A 12,751-nucleotide genomic window follows, 5' to 3' on the forward strand; every position below is an offset into this window, starting at 1 on the left:
TACACGATGGAATACTATGCTGCTGTTAAAAAGAAGGAACTCCTACCATTTGCAACATCATGGATGGAACTGGAGAGCATTATGCTAAGTGAAACAAGCCAGTCAATGAAGGAAAAATACCACATGATCTCACTCATTCATGGATAATAAAGACCATTACAAACTTTTGAACAATAATAGATACAGAGGCAGAGCTGCCTCAAACTGATTGCCAAACTGCAGTGGGAAGGCCAGAGAGAGTTGGGGGGCAGGAGGGAGGGGAGTAAGAGATCAACCGAAGGACTTGTATGCATGCATATAAGCATAACTAATGGACATAAGACACTGGGGGGTAAGGGAGGGTAGGGGTGTGTCAAGGGCGGGGGGGAAAAAAAGGACACTTATGTAATACCCTTTGTAATACTTTAAGCGAAAAATAAAAAAAAAATAAATAAAAAAAAAAAAAAAAAAAAAAAAAAAAAAAACCATTTTTCTTTGCCTCACTGATTTGTAAACTGCATAAGAATTAAATAATGCGCAATTTATCATATACATTGCCAACCTTTTTGTCCATTTGACCGTCCTCCGCAATATCGAATAATATGAAAGGTATTGGTCGGCCCGGTCAACACCTTTCATATGTTTATTGTAGTCAATGAGTGCATTCGGTTTGACAATTTTCTTTTTTGATGTTCTGTCAATATTCTGACTTTCTTCCATCTCCGCAGAATGAATCGAAGAAATCAGGTATACAGGCTTTTTTGATTGCCACACTTGTAACAATATATCATTTTTCCTTATAAGTTTTGTTTCACCTTTTTTCAAAGAAATTGTTTGAAAATCTTTAGGTATACCTCGATTTTTCCGGATTGTTCCACATATTCTGAATTTGTTTTTCATAAGTGCTTCACAATTTGCGACGCTATTATAATAATTGTCCATATATATATGGTACCACGAATCAGTGTATGGAGACACTACTGTTTGTATCGTTTCCAATAATCGCTTTCCTTTGCCGCAATAAATTTCCATGTTACAGATATATCCTGTATCACTTTCGCACAACAAACGAACCAATATTCCATATTTAACGATCTTGCCAGCATTATATACCCTAAAGAATAATCTTCCCCTCCAAGGTACGATCCCTTCATCTAGTGATAATTGCTGATGAGGTTTGTAAATATTTATAAATTTAGGCACAAAATAATCTAGTACTGGTCTCACTTTGCAAAGTCTATCTGATTCATTTACGATATCCGCATTATTATTGAAGTGCCAAGCTTTCCATATCTGTCGGAACCTGTCTCTCGTCATCGTTTTACCAAAATATGGCGTCTCCGTCCATGGCTCCGTGGTCCAATAGTCATCTCTTCTATCTTTGCGCACCTGTCCCATGAGAACAATTAACCCTAAAAACTTCTTCATCTCTTGAGGGGTTATATCTTTCCACTTTAGGCTTTTTTTTGAAAGTTTGAAATTATTCCTATTTTGATTATAATACCTGTTTGACTCCTCTACAAGAAATTCAAAAAAATCATCTCCGATAAATAATTTCACGGCATCTTCTATATTATTTATAACAGCATCTGTGTTTAATCCTTGATGCCCTAAAAAATCTTCTAAGACCGGTGGATTATCAACATGCGACCATTCTTCTCTCCCGCCTTCTATATCTGACTCTGAGTCAGAGCTGGAGCTCGAAATTCTTCGTCGCCTCAATGTCCTGGGACGCACCATTACTTCATCATCACTAGAATCTTCATCACTTATACTCGCATTTTCAAGATCGCTATCACAAGAATAATTGGACAACTTGTCTGCACAAAACTCATCATCACTATAGTCTGAATGCTGCGACATTCTAGGTTAAAGCAAATAAAAATAATACTAACTGAAAATAGCGGTACTCCGATAGATATCTGATATAAAAAAATAATTATTATGCGAACACTTTGCGGAACGATTTTATTTTATTTGGTTAAAAAATTCTATATGAATGTCTTTATCACAATATATTTAAATATTTAAACACGTAATAATATTCACAAAACTCAAAACTAAAGACGTCCGGACACAAGAAGTATTTCTCAATAACTATTCTCTTTGCATGGTGAGATATCCAGGGATATCGGTTATAAAATGAGAAAACAATACATTGGTACCCTAACGGTATTGTACTCGACCAGCGTCATAAAGTGTTCTCTACTTACAAGGGATTTTTATGATACCTATTACCCCAATGGGTATGAAACGGTTCGCATACGCAGGTAGGTATCTTTGTGAACGGCAAACAAACAAATATTTGGTAATACGCAGTTACAATCGGCCCGAGTTTACACGTTTCCTGCACTCCACCGCAAATCTATATGAACCGAGTTAAGACGGCTCCCGCGGAGTACGCGCAATTCACGCGAGCCGACTTAACTCGTTTCCCGCAATCCAAGTGTTAATACACCATTGACATCACTGGATATATCCTCTAGACCAGGCGTGGGCAAACTTTTTGACTCGAGGGCCACAATGGGTTCTTAAACTGGACCGGAGGGCCGGAACAAAAGCATAGATGGAGTGTTTGTGTGAACTAATATAAATTCAAAGTAAACATCATTACATAAAAGGGTACGGTCTTTTTTTTTTTTTTAGTTTTATTCATTTCAAACGGGCCGGATCTGGCCTGCGGGCCGCAGTTTGCCCACGGCTGCCTAGACCCATGGTCGACAAACTGCGGATCTCGAGCCACATGCGGCTCTTTGGCCCCTTGAGTGTGGCTCTTCCTAAGCCTTAGGAGTACCCTAATTAAGTTAATAACAATGTACCTACCTATATAGTTTAAGTTTAAAAAATTTGGCTCTCAAAAGAAATTTCAATAGTTGTACTGTTGATATTTGGCTCTGTTGACTAATGAGTTTGCCGACCACTGCTCTAGACCAGTGGTTCTCAACCTTCTGGCCCTTTAAATACAGTTCCTCATGTTGTGACCCAACCATGAAATTATTTTCATTGCTACTTCATAACTGTGATGTTGCTACTGTTATGAATCGTAATGTAAATATCTGATATGCAGGATGGTCTTAGGCGACCCCTGTGAAAGGGTCGTTCGACCGCCAAAGGGGTCACAACCCACAGGTTGAGAACCACTGCTCTAGACAAAAATTCAACAAAAAAACAGCAATCCTAAACGACTCACTAGATAAGAAGGACTTAATCGACATCTTCAGAACATTTCACCCCAAAGCTACAGAATATGCATTCACCTCAAGTGCACATGGGACATTTTCAAAGATAGACCACATATTGGGACACAAGCAAAGTCTCATCAAATTCAAGAAGATTGAAATCATATCAAGTATCATTTCAGATAACAATGGCATAATATTAGAAATCAACTACAATAAAAACAATTAAAAAAAATTCAAACACTTGGAGGCTGAATAGCATGCTATTAAACAATGACTGGGTCCCAAAGAGAATAAAAAAGAAAAAAAAACATCCTGGAAACAAATGACAATAAAAACACAACAATCCAAAATCTATGGGACACAGTGAAAGCAGTCTTGAGAGGGAAGTTCATAGCATTACAGGCCTACCTCAAAAAACAAGAAAAACTGGTGATAAATTATCTAACTCTAAAATTTAAAGAATTAGGAAAAAAGAAACAAGAAAAGTCCAGAGTGAGCAGAAGGAAGGAAATAATAACGATCAGAGCAGAAATAAATGACATAGAGACCAAAAAAAAAAAAAATACAAAAGATCAATAAAACCAAGAGCTGGTTCTTTGAAAGGATAAACAAGATTGATGAACCTCTAGCCAGGTTCACCAAGAAGCAAAGGGACAGGACCCAAATACACAGAATCAAAAATAAAAGAGGCGAAATAACAACAGACCCCGTAGAAATACAAAGGATTGTAAAAAAAAAAAAATAGTATGAACAACTCTATTCCAACAAACTGGTCAACCTAGAAGAAAAGCACATATTCCTAGAAAAACATGACCTTCCAAAACTCAATCAGGAAGATTCAAAAAAATCTGAATGGGCTGGTCACTATGGAGGAAATTGAAGCAATAATTAAAAAAACTTCCAACAAACAAAAGCCCTGGGCCAGATGGCTTTACAGGGGAGTTTTACCCAACATTCAAAGAAGAACTAAAACTTATCCTCCTCAGACAATTCCAAAAAATTCAAGAGGAAGGAACACTTCCAAGCTCTATCTATGAAGCCAGCATTACCCTAATCCCAAAACCAGTTAAAGACACTACAAAGAAAGAGAACTACAGGCGAACATCTCTGATGAACATACATGCTAAAATCATCACCAAAATTCTAGCAAATCAGATCCAGCATTATATGAGAATGATCACACACCATGACCAAGTAGGATTTATTCTGGGGATGCAAGGATGGTACAACATCCACAAATCAATAAATGTGATATATCACATAAACAAACTGAGAGATAAAAATTACATAATCATATCAATTAGTGCAGAAAAAGCATTTGACAAAATCCAACACCCTTCCTTGATAAAAAACTCACCAAAGTGAGAATAGAGTGATATACCTCAACATAATAAAAGCCTTATATGACAAACCTACAGCCAACATAACACTCAATGGGGAAAAACTAAACCCATTTCCCCTAAGAACAGGAACAAGACAGGGATGCCCAATTTCACCCCTCCTGTTCGATATACTACTGGAAGTGCTAGCCATAGCTATCAGACAAGAAGAAGAAATAAAAGGCATCAAAATTGGAAGAGAAGAAGTAAAACTGCCATTATTCACAGATGACATGATATTGTACATAGAAAACCTTAAAGACTCCATCAAAATCTATTGACCTAATAAATGAATTCGGCAATGTAGCAGGATACAAAATTAACGCCCAGAAATCTATGGCTTTTTTATACACCAATAATGAACTCATAGGAAGAGAAACAAACAAAAAATCCCATTTACCATTGACCAAAAAAATTAAGATACCTAGGAATAAACTTAACTAAGGAGGTGAAAGACCTGTACTCAGAAAACCTCTGGACATTGAAAAAACAGATAGAGGAAGACATAAACAAATGGAAGAATATACCGTGTTCATGGATTGGTAGAATGAACATCATTAAAATGTCCATACTACCGAAAGCAATCTATAGATTTAATGCAATCCCCATTAACATACCAAGGGCATATTTCACAGACCTAGGACAAACTCTCCAAAAATTCAAACTCTCCAAAAAGACCCCAAATAGATGCAGTAATCTTGAGAAAGATCAACAAAGTAGGAAGGATCACAATACTAGATATCAAGCTATATTACAAAGCCATTGTTCTCAAAACTGCCTGGAACTGGCACAAGAACAGACATATAGACCAATGGAACAGAACAGAGAACCCAGAAATAGACCCAAGCCATTATGCTCAATTAATATTTGACAAAGGAAGCAAGAGCATACAATGGAGTCAAGACAGTCTCTTTAATAAATGGTGTTGGGAAAATTGAACAGATACATGCAAAAAAAATGAAAGTCGACCACCAACTTATACCATACACAAAAATAAACTCAAAATGGATAAAGGACTTAAACATAAGATGAGAAACCATAAAAATCTTAGAAGAATCCATAGGCAACAAAATTTCAGACATATGTCATAGCTATATCTTTATTGATACGGCTCCTAGGGCAATGGAAACTAAATAAACAAAATGGGACTACATCAAAATAAAAAGTTTCTGCACAGCAAAAAGAAACCGTCAACAAAACAAAAGAGCCGAAACCGGTTTGGCTCAGTGGATAGAGCATCAGCCTGCAGACGGAAAGGTCCCAGGTTCGATTCCGGTCAAGGGCATGTACCTGGGTTGCGGGCACATCCCCAGTAGGAGATGTGCAGGAGGCAGCTGATCGATGTTTCTCTCTCATCGATGTTTCTAACTCTCTATCTCTCGCCCTTCCTCGCTGTAAAAAATTAATAAAATATATTTTAAAAAACCCAAAACAAAACAAAAGAAAACCCACAGCATGGGAGAACATATTTCCCAATGATACATCCGATAAGGTGTTAACCTCCAAATTTATAGGGAACTCATACAACTTAATAAAAGATAAAAAATCCAATAAAAAAATGGGCAAGGAACCTAGACACTTTTCGAAAGTGGACATACAGAAGGCCAAGAGACATATGAAAACATGCTCAAAGTCACTAATCACCCAAGAGATGCAAATCAAAACAATGATGAGATACCATCTCATACCTGTCAGAATGGCTATCATCAAGAAATTAACAAATGACAAGTGCTGGCAAGGATGTGGAGAAAAAGGAACACTCATGCACTGCTGGTGGAAATGCAGACTGGTATAGCCACTATGGAAAACAGTATGGTTTTTCCTTAAAAAATTAAGAATGGAATTTCCATTTGACCCAGTGATCCCACTTCCAGGATTATATCCCAAGAAAACAGAAACACCTATCAGAAAAGATATATGCATCCCTATTTTCATAGCAGCACAATTTACAGTAGCTAATATCTGGAAACAGCCTAAATGCCCATCAGCAGATGAGTGGATTAGAAAACTGTGGTACATCTACACAATGGAATACTACACTGCTGTAAAAAAAGAAAGAACTTTTACCATTTGCAACAGCATGGATGAACATGGAGAGCATTATGCTAAGCGAAATAAGCCAGTTGGAGAAAGATAAATATCACATGATCTCACTCATTTGTGGAATATAATGAACAACATAAACTGATGAACAAAAATAGATCCAGAGACAGAGAAGCATTGAACAGACTGTCAAACTTCAAAGGGAAGGCAGGGGAGGTGGTGCTAGGGAGCGGTAAGGAATCAACTAAAGGACTTGTATGCATGCATATAAGCATAACCAATGGACATAGACACCAGGGGAGTGAGGGCATGCTGGGGGGTGGGGTTTGGCTGGGGAGAGGTCAATGAGGGGAAAAGCAGACATGTAATACTATATGTAGTACTTTAAACAATAAAGAATTTTAAATAAAAACATAAATTTTCTAAAAAAATAAAATAAAACAAATAAAAGGCACAGAGAGTGGGTTAGATAAAAAACTAAATCAAATTATATGCTGACTTCAGGAGACACTCTCAGCTGCAAGGATAAACATAGAGTTAAAGTGAAGGGGTAGAAAATCATACTCTAAGAAAATGAAATCCAGAGAAAATCGGGTATTAATTGTACTTAAATCAGACAAAACAGATATCAAGATTTAAAAAAAAAGGTAATAGGAGACAAAGATGGACATTTTATAATGATAGAGAGGATAATAAAAAGCCATTACAGAGAAAAACCAAGATGGCGGCATAGGTAAACACCAGAAATTGCTGCCTCGCACAACAACTTCAAAAATACAACTAAAAGACAAAACGGACATCATCCAGAACCACAGGAAGGCTGGCTGAGTGGAAATTCTACAACTAGAAGGAAAGAGAAAAGCACACTGAGACTCAGAGGAGGTGCGAAAGTGAAGTGCAGAGGTATGAAGGCGCACATGGAAAGGGCTGGCAACTGAGGACACGGTTGTCTTTTTTAATCGGGAGGGAGTCTCAAGCTCCCGACTGCTCTGAACTCCAGTTCCGGGCAGGTCTCTGGGGACCCAGACTCATTTGGGGAGAAACTGGACTGTCTGGCATCGGTCGTAACTCGAGGGCAGCTTTCTTTCAGAGGTGCTTGCAGCGATTACCCCAGGACACTGAGACACTGGGCCTCTTAGGGTAGGACTGAGGATCAGCCATAGCTGTTTGCTCCACCCTGTTGATTCCCTGAGACCCCGCCCCACCCAAGCTGTGCGCAGAGGCTTTTGCATATGAAAGGCCTGGCCCTTTGCAATCTGAAAATTACCTAATAAACTGCAGCTGGGTGAGAGAGACCCAGAACATCCAAAAGAAGGCCCAAGGCCCCACAGCTGCTTGCACTGCTTCATAGCTGGGCCTCATCTAGGCACCTCCAAACCCAAACAAAGAAGAGGAATCTGCAGATCTCTCCATAGTTCCTGCTGGGTAGCCCCAGGCAGAGGCTAAATTAGCACCTCCTTAGAGATCCAAGAGCCAGTGTACCCAGTGGTCAGATTGGGATCATCCAGATTACAACTTCTCAGATCCATAAGGGACACACTCAGGGGGCAGACTCAGTGAGCACCAAAGCCCCACTGAAGCAAGTCTTGCCCCAGAAGGGTGTCTCCAGCACAGAAGTTCTCCCACTGTAGACACAGCTGATTCTCACAGCCAATTGGCCTGAAGGTCAATTCCTCCCAGTGATACCTACAACAATCAAGGCTTAACTACAACAAGACTGTACACAAAGCCCACAAAGTGGTGCACCAAGAGTGTCCACCTCAGGTAATTGCGGAGGCTGAGCCACTGGGCCCTATAGGACACCTAGCACAGAAAGTCACTCTATCAACACAGGGAAGCATAAAAAATGCGGAGACAAAGAAACAGGTCACAAATGACAGAAATGGAGGAAAGTAAACTACAGGATATAGAGTTCAAAACCACGGTTATAAGGTTTTTCAAGAATTTTCTAGAAACCACCGATAAATTTAGTGAGACCCTTGATAAATCTAGTGAGACCCTCAAGGATATGAAAAAGGACCAACTAGAAATTAAGCATACACTGACTGAAGTAAAGAATATTATACAGACTCCCAACAGCAGACCAGAGGAGCGCAAGAATCAAGTCAAAGATTTGAAATACAAAGAAGCAAAAAAATACCCAACCAGAAAAGCAAAAAGAAAAAAGAATCCAAAAATATGAAGGTAGTGTAAGGAGCTTCTGGGACAGCTTCAAGTGTACCAACATCCGAATTATGGGGGTGCCAGAAGAAGAGAGAGAGCAAGATATTGAAAACCTATTTGAAGAAATAATGACAGAAAACTTCCCCTACCTGGTGAAAGAAATAGACTTACAAGTCCAGGAAGGGCAGAGAACCCCAAACAAAAGGAATCCAAAGAGGACCACACCAAGACACATCATAATTAAAATGCCAAGAGCAAAAGACAAAGAGAGAATCTTAAAAGCAGCAAGCAAGAGAAAAACAGTTCGTTACCTGCAATGGAGTACCCATACAACTGTCGGCTGATTTCTCAACAGAAACTATGCAGGCCAGAAGGAGTGGCAAGAAATATTCAAAGTGATGAATAGCAAGAACCTACAACCAAGATTACTTTACCCAGCAAAGCTATCATTCAGAATTGAAGGTCAGATAAAGAGCTTCACAGATAAGAAAAAGCTAAAGGAGTTCATCACCACCAAACCAGTATTATATGAAATGCTGAAAGGTATCCTTGAAGAAGAGGAAGAAGAAGAAAAAGGTAAAGATACAAATTATGAACAACAAATAAACATCTATCCACAAGTGAATCTAAAATTCAAGTGAATAAATAATCTGATGAACAGAATAAACCGGTAAATATAATAGAATCAGGGGCATAGAAAGGGAATGGACTGACTATTCTCAGGGGGGAAAGGAGTGTGGGGGGTGCAGGAAGAGACTGGACAAAAATTGTACACCTATGGATGAGGACAGTGGTGGGGGGTTGTAAGGGCAGAGGGTGGGGTGGGAACCAGATGGAGGGGAGATATGGGGGGAAAAAAGAGGAACAACTGTAATAATCTGAACAATAAAGATTTAATTTTTTTAAAAAGCCATTACATTTATCAATATACAGTTATCAATTTGGGACACCCTATAAATGTACCCAACTGGGAGCACAAAAATACATACAGCAACTACTAAGAGAACTAATGAAAGAAAGTGACAACACAAATACAGTAGGGGACCTACACACCCCATTAACAGCTATGAAGAGATCATCCCAATGGACAATCAATAAGGTAATATCAAGGGCCAAGTGGTAACAGCTGCAGTGTGCCACCAAACGAGACTGCTGAATTTGTCACTGCCATCCCATAGGATATGACTCATGACCCCAGACACCAACTCCTTTTGGCCTGTTCCCCATGGCCTGAGCTGCAGGAGGATGGAAGGAGCCACATCAGCTGCAGCTGGCCAATAGGGCCCTCAAATCTGTCTGATGCAAGGTGCTGCCGAGCGACATGTCTTGGATGGAAAAGGATTTTTTTTAGATGTGATCTACTGGTTCTTGTTGGAGACCGGGTGTAAGCTGACACGGTCCTTGCACCTGAAGGGGCTAGCAAGGCTGGGACCCTTACCCACACAGTTTTCCCAGACTTGTTTGGATGGCGGTTATCAGGAGAATGAGAGCAACCTTTGTAGAATGAGAACAGCCTTTCATGGCTTACCAAGGAGTCTGTAACTATTTACTGAGATTTGCTGTACCGAGAATTTGTCCTTCCGCTCTGTCTCTCCCTTAGAGATTAAGAGGAACAAAGAATACATTCCTCTTGACAGACCTCCTATTCAGTGTTTTGTGTATAAAAGGCATTGCGTGGTTAATAAACTTACTGCAGTCTCTCGATTGACCTGTAGTCCTCCCGATCCCGCTCTCCTGTCTTTCTTTCTTTTCTCAATTCCCACCTCCCTACCTCAGCCCAGTTCAACCTGTCAGGCTGGCCCTGACAGGTTCTGACAGATCATCACTGTGGTCCTACGAGTCTATGGAGAGTGTGCCCATTGCCAGGTTTCTCAGGAATAGCAGGATTCTGCCTTACTAATGCAGGAGTCCTGTCGGTCCACCTCAGTAACTACCTGGATAGATGAGGAAGAATGTGGAGGCACATGGGAGCTCATGAAAGAAGAGTTTATGACATCTTTTGCCTTGTTCATGATCATCTGGATCATCTTTACACTGCCATACTCTATGACTGATTGTATACAGTCCCCACCTGCTCCCTATCCGGTTCAAAAGACCCTTTTAGTTATAGCATGGAAAGATAATATAAGGGCACCTCAGCCACTTGGAACTTGAAAGACCCATGTTTCCTAAACCGAAAATCAGTGTGTTGGGCATCAGTGTTTTTTATGGAGGGTTGTGACCTGAAACTTTTAAAAGAACCATCCACTTTAGAAGAACCATTTCTTAACTGTCCATCACCAACCATTTCTTCTTGGATACCATCATGAAACACCTATTTGCCAATTGGAGCTGTCACTTAATTTGATGCACCTCTGGATCCAGGTAAAACATTTAAATTGGCTTCCTCATGTCTCTATCAGGTGTATAGTTTTTAATCTCTCACTGGCATTTCCAGTTTTCGGAAAACAGTATGGCAGTATGAGCGTGGTCCATAGCACAGTACAGGCAGCATCTAATAACAGTTTTCACTGCAGAATGGTTTTAGATACTTGAGTAAATCAGATCTTTATTTGACAAAATCGATATTTATAGTTTTTCATCCAAGAACACTAGAATATATATTGTTCTCTAGTACACATGGAACATTCATAAGGATAGACAAAACTAGTCCCAACAAATTTAAGAAGATTGAAATCATACCAAGCATATTCTCTAATCACAATGCTTTGATATTGGAAATTAGCTGCAAAAAAAGAAAGCAGAGAAAAACTCAAATATGTGAAGATTAAACAACATGCTACCAAACAATGACTGAGCCAAAGAAGAAGTAAAAGAAGAGATCAAAACATACACAGAGACAAATGAGAATGATAATAGGACATGTAAAAATTATTGGGATACAGCAAAAGCAGTACTAAGAGGGAAGTTAATATCACTACAGGCCTACCTCAGGAAACAAGAAAAATCACATATAAATAACATTTCACCCTAAAGAACTAGAAAAAGAAGAACAAACAAAGCCCCAAGTCAGTAGAAGGAAGGAAATAATAAAATTAGAGCAGAATTTTTTAAAAAAAAAGAACAAAAAGACAGAAAATAAAGAATAGGTTCTTTGAAAATATTAATAAAATTGACAAACCTCTAACTAGACTCAACTATGGAAGAAAGAAAGAAGATCCCAATAAACAAACTCAGAAATGAAGGAGAATAAGTTACAACAGAAATACAAAGGACTATACAGGAATACTATGAAAGGCAATACCAAATTCAACAACCTAGAAGAAATGGACAAGATCTTAGGAATATATAACTTTCCTAAAGTGAATCATGAAGAACTGGAAAATCTAAATAGACTGTTCAACATTCAGGAAATTGAAATAGTCATCCAAAATCTCCCAAAAAGTGTAAGTTCTGGACCATATGGCTTCACTAATGAATTTGGTAGTGAATTCTACCAAACATTCAAAGCATATCTAATACCTATGCTGCTCAAACTCTTTAAAAAAAAAACACTGAAGAGGCAACATTTCCTAACTCATTTAATGAGACAAACACTACATATACCCAAACCTTCCAAAGACAACATTCACACACACACAAAATTATAGACCAATATCTCTGATGCATATAGATGCAAAAATCCTAAACAAAATACTAGCAAATCGAATACAACAATATATTAAAAAAATAATACATCACAATCAAGTGAGGTTCATTTCAGGGCATAAGGATGATTCAACCTACGCAAATCGATCAATGTAATACAACACATTCACAAAATAAAAGATAAAAATCATATGATCTTATCAACAGATTCAGAAAAAGCATTTGAAAAAATACAGCATCCATTGATTAAAATGCTCAGTATGCCCTAGCCGGTTTGGCTCACTGGATAGAGCGTCGGCCTGAAGACTGAAGGGTCCCAGGTTCGATTCCGGTCAAGGGCATGTACCTTGGTTGCAGGCACATCCTCAATAGGGGGTGTGCGGGAGGCAGCTGATCGATGCTTCTCTCTCATCGATG

The 12,751-nt window shown here is 38.9% G+C and overlaps 1 protein-coding gene and 1 pseudogene across 1 annotated transcript in view; one reads left to right on the forward strand and one right to left on the reverse strand.

Moving 5' to 3' along the window:
- The window catches only part of LOC106696612, a 20,320-nt pseudogene extending 9,420 nt beyond the window's left edge, over positions 1-10,900 (forward strand).
- The window catches only part of CCDC138 (coiled-coil domain containing 138), a 204,581-nt gene that overhangs the window by 122,254 nt on the left and 69,576 nt on the right, over positions 1-12,751 (reverse strand). The gene's annotated exons all lie outside the window — the stretch shown is intronic.

The sequence above is a fragment of the Myotis lucifugus genome, unplaced genomic scaffold (genome assembly GCF_000147115.1).
Source record: "Myotis lucifugus unplaced genomic scaffold, Myoluc2.0 scaffold_21, whole genome shotgun sequence".
NCBI classification, from domain to species: domain Eukaryota; kingdom Metazoa; phylum Chordata; class Mammalia; order Chiroptera; family Vespertilionidae; genus Myotis; species Myotis lucifugus.